Source organism: Anas acuta, chromosome 4 (assembly GCF_963932015.1).
Source record: "Anas acuta chromosome 4, bAnaAcu1.1, whole genome shotgun sequence".
NCBI classification, from domain to species: domain Eukaryota; kingdom Metazoa; phylum Chordata; class Aves; order Anseriformes; family Anatidae; genus Anas; species Anas acuta.
The window spans coordinates 47,333,008-47,337,198 of NC_088982.1; the positions used below are offsets into that span (position 1 = coordinate 47,333,008).

The following is a 4,191-nucleotide window of genomic DNA, read 5'->3' on the forward strand; positions in this document are numbered from 1 at the left end:
CTACTGAAGCTGGAAAACAATCATGTGAGAGGTACTATATTTTATTGGTGCAAAATGAATAGAGAAACTGAAATCTTGAACTTTTCTGTTGAAGAAAAGAGAGCACAAGTAGATGTGAACAACCCCGTTGAACTGTTTTCAATAATAGTTCCATTATAGAAATTACCAGATTATGCCCTGTTGACACTTTGTCTTCTTTCCAGGTGTAACTGGGAAAATATTTCAGTAAAACGTCTATGGAACTCTTTGTGCCTAATACAAGCTTTTCTGTAGTGCATTTTAACTTTTCAGGTCATTCACATGTAGGCATTTAAAATAAAAATATGCATAATTTTGTTTTCTTGCATACATTTTGTTAATCTTACATTACCTAGAAATTCTTAAAAGTTCTTTCAGTGAAAAAAAAGGTCTTGCATACAGTTGTAACTGTGAAACAAGCACACATTTTCATTTTAGCTAGACAGTTATATCCGGACTACAGATTTAAACTTGCCATTAGTACATATTGGATGACTCATTCTACAAGCATCATCTCATTTATTTCCTTCAACATGTGCTTTATTTCTGCTCACAGGAAACTTATATTCCAGAGAAAATTGGCCACTGAAAGCAGAAGACTGCCTAGAACCAAAGGCTATTCAGCCGGGGAAAGCTAATCATTCAAGGTACTCTCCATTTTGTACCAATTACAGAGAGGACAACCTATGGCTGGGCTCTTAAGCAGCTCAAAATCTCTGTCTTGTGACTATGAGGGAGAGAGGAAGACTAGGTTCTGCCAGAATATAATATATATATATATATATATATAATATATTTGTTTTTTAAGTTAAGTTTAGGGGGGGGTTCCAAATGATTTATTTTCAAATGAGTTGGGCTTGAAATACAGCTGGCATTTTGTGTGAAGCTTAGTTGCCCTTTTCACTCCTGTACATTACACTCAAAATGTATAGAGCACACTGGTTTGTGGGGAAACAAAAACAAAACAAAACAAAAAAATACAAACAACCCTTTTTCCATGGAAGCATTAATGAAGATATCGTCTTCTTGTTACTGATGTATAATTAAAAATTATGTTAGCTTGCTTAAAAAGATAAATCTACTTATTTGAGTGTAATTATTATTAATCTTTGTCTCTTTGGAGAGTGATGCAAGACCAAAAACATCAGTTTCACTATAATGTCATATCGCAAGATACAGGGATGCTCCAGAATGTGAAGATCTGTTTTCTCAATAGATTCTTAGTATGAAGCTTTTTACCATAGGAAATTGAGAATCTGTAAGATGTTCTAGAAGTATTTGTATATTCCAAGTATTGTGAGTAAGACTGTATGATCTTGAAAAGTATCAAAATAACAAGTCTTTGCTTTGTCTTACACATGACAGATATTTTAAAGCTTTCTTTCAGCAAATAACTGGGATTGTAATTCTAACATGTATCCAAAGGAACAGTGAAGTATGATTTTCTGAACATTCTTATCAAATATTTGTTTAAAACATAGCTGTGCTTATAAAGCCATATTCACATTATATCACAGAAGATGTTGGGTCACTGTCTCTGGAGGTTTTCAAAAGACATGTAGGTGCGGTGCTTAAGAACGTGGTTTAGTGGTAGACTTGTCAGTGCTAGGTTAACAGTTGGATTTGGTGATCTTGGAGGTCTTTCCCAACCTAAATGATTCTGTGATTCTGGGAAGATGACCAGAATTATAGATGTATTCTTCTTGCCTGTCAAGTTTTCTTAAAAATGAAATCAAGATTAATCATTTTCAGTCCTCTCTAAAGATGATAAATAGCATTTTAGGGCATGAAATTGTACAGCTGGTTACTTACAGTTTTTATCTACACCTCAGATAATTAGAAAAGCATTGTACTTCAAAAAATACAGCTTCTCTGAGCTGGAAAGTGAGACATGGAGAACAAACTACCCTGAGCAGTTTAGAGCAGATGATAACAGTGGGATGAACAGTGCTTATAAACAAACAAAAAAATAAAAAATAAAAAAGCATGCTGATATTATTATATATAAACTTAGTTGGTATATTTCCTGAACTCTTTTTCTTGCTATAATAATATTAATAATAATAATAAAGTCAAGCTCTTGAATATATGGATGCTTTGCAATTTAATTGCCTTTCACTTTCCCTGAAAAAGGGAGAGCTCCTCCCCAGTCCATTTGTAGGGCATTTGTAACAACTACCAAATATTTCTCCAATTTCCAATCAAGTGAACTTCCAGTGTGCAGGAAGGGAACAGTCTTCACTCCCTGACAGAAAAATTCTCTCCCTACCTGTTATTCTGGTGTTCACTGTACTGAAGCTGTGCTTTCACGCTCTTGTGGGTTAGATTTAAAAAAAAAAAATAATTAAAGCCCCAAGTCCTAAGTCTGTATTAGCCTTATCAGTGAACTATTTCAGGGACAATGTTCAGAGTACTTCCCTTAACCAAAAGCACAGGGAGAAACAGCTCACCTAAAAATCCACCTTTGGGCTCAATGCAGATAACAAGGAGCAGTCAGTCAAAGCACAAGAAACCAAGTTAGTCGTTGTTGCTCCGTCCTTCAGTAGTTTCCCTGTGGTCTTTACCTACCATTACTGAATTTGGAGGTTCTAGCAATTACTGTGATTAACTCTTGGTTGTGTGGACCCTCGTTTAACCACCCCCTCGCCCTTTGTCTTTCAGAGATTTCCAGCAAAAGCATCTGTAGTCAGACATGGCAATGGTAACATGCATGTCCAGGGCTCCCAACAAATGCAGCAGCTCAACTGGAGAGCTAGCAAGCTCCTATTTGGGTTACTGGGATCCAGTCCTAGTTTAAGATTGCCTTTTCAAAACCAAGCACTCTAATTTACTGTATGACAACACCTCCCCACACACTAGCTGAAGTAAACTAACTTGTCAGGTGTAAGCTATAACAGCATAAAGCTTGACTGTTCTTTTATCTTAGTATGAAAATCAGATTGCCAGAGTCTTTCACCTAAAGAAAGGGTAACAGACAGCTAGGCAGCCAGCCTGCAAATTTTCCCACAGCTTCTACAACTTTACAAGTTTCCGTCATTTCTCTGAATGCCAGCTGTCCTGTTTGTTGAATTTAAAGCACAATAAGGACAAACAATTGCCAAGATATTTCTCCTTATATGGGTTGTTTTAGCTAAGTAATAGAAGGAAGATATGCAGGGGAATTGTGTAGGCAGTTCTGTGAAAAATGTATATGCTTAAAGTTTGTGTCATTTTTATTTTTCCTAGATACACATCTATTTCACTGTGTGTGCCTGGGATTTCAGACATTTAATGAATTCAACAATTCTCTTCATTCATAGAAATATTCCTCAGAATGGCAATTAATTTATACAAGGGGGTAGGTTGATTAGGCACACACTTGCCAAATAACAAGGAAAATGTAGGTCCTTGGTTAAAAGCTACACAGCAAAATGAAAGCATTCAGTTCTGCAACATAATTACTATCCTGAAATTTTAGAATAGTGCTCTGGTTATAGATTACTGCTGGTAATATCTTTTCTCCTTTCTAGGTCCAAGCCACTTCAATTTTGTCACGTGAATTGCTGTATCATATCTGTTTGAAGTCTGTATCTGCACGTTTATAATTTTGTGGCTTCTTTGTGACACGTCCTTGGGTGAGTCTACTTCTTTACTTTTTTTTGCTTGGGTTGTAATGTTTCTATATGAAAGAAGCTGAAATCTGACTCCTCAGCAAATTGTGCCCTTGCTTGTAAAGCAATCTGGTTCAAAATTAAGCTAAATTTTATTTTATTCACTAATTATATGTAGCAGCCTGGTGGCTGGTTGGAATGAAATTAATTCCCTAGACAAAAATCCCATCAGTCTGAGTGATGGCAGTGTACTGGTGGTTGTCATTGTACATATCTCTTTACCCTTAATGAATGCTAAAAAGAACTTTAAAGTCATGTTCGAACCAAGTAGTAGCCACAACATAAGTGAGAGATAACAACAAAAAAGGAGAAGAAAAAAAAATGCTTTCATCAACACTATTCAAGAATGTCAAGGTGTTTCTCATTTGAAATGACAGGTTGGCATTCTGTAGTTCATTGCTGACAAGCTGAATTGCAAGTGTTTTAAAACTATGAGCAGGTTTTGAAATTGTTGATTCTATCTAAAACTCACTCTGGTTTGTCTGTAGCACTGAATAAATTCATTATTTACTGTAAAAACCAT

At 35.7% G+C, this 4,191-nt stretch overlaps 1 long non-coding RNA gene across 1 annotated transcript; it reads left to right on the forward strand.

The window, feature by feature from the left end:
* Positions 1-572: 572 nt before the first annotated feature.
* On the forward strand, positions 573-3,597 carry LOC137856575 (uncharacterized). Its single transcript, XR_011096596.1, has 2 exons — positions 573-665; positions 3,528-3,597. It is a non-coding gene; the product is annotated as an uncharacterized lncRNA (long non-coding RNA).
* The last annotated feature ends 594 nt before the right edge of the window (positions 3,598-4,191 follow it).